Below are 303 nucleotides of genomic sequence, written 5' to 3' on the forward strand. Positions count from 1 at the left end.
CTCATATTGAGGATATCTGATCCAGGGGCCCCAAATAGTAGTTGGAGGAAGCTACAGCAGTAGCAGGAGTTTGAGCAACCATTTGTAACTTAAAAACTTTCATGAGACTAGAAACAAATCCAGTTATACAATTACAGATGCAGGGAGCAAACAGCAAAAACAAAACAATCAGAATTAAAATTAAAAGTCACATTATGTCCATAGTTAAAGTACAAAGTTGCACCAGTCCATTTTAGGGTTGGTAGATGTCATCAGATGAAGAAGAGGCATCGCATGTGATTGTTGTCGAAGGTATTCACAGAC

The 303-nt window shown here is 38.3% G+C and overlaps 2 protein-coding genes across 18 annotated transcripts in view; one reads left to right on the plus strand and one right to left on the minus strand.

Moving 5' to 3' along the window:
• The window catches only part of SLC17A1 (solute carrier family 17 (organic anion transporter), member 1), a 240,445-nt gene that overhangs the window by 76,820 nt on the left and 163,322 nt on the right, over positions 1-303 (plus strand). The gene's annotated exons all lie outside the window — the stretch shown is intronic.
• SLC17A4 (solute carrier family 17, member 4) overlaps positions 1-303 on the minus strand; it is a 36,306-nt gene that overhangs the window by 27,965 nt on the left and 8,038 nt on the right. The window lies entirely within an intron of this gene.

Source organism: Bison bison, unplaced genomic scaffold, assembly GCF_000754665.1.
Source record: "Bison bison bison isolate TAMUID 2011002044 unplaced genomic scaffold, Bison_UMD1.0 scf7180017864182, whole genome shotgun sequence".
Classification (NCBI taxonomy): Eukaryota; Metazoa; Chordata; class Mammalia; order Artiodactyla; family Bovidae; genus Bison; species Bison bison.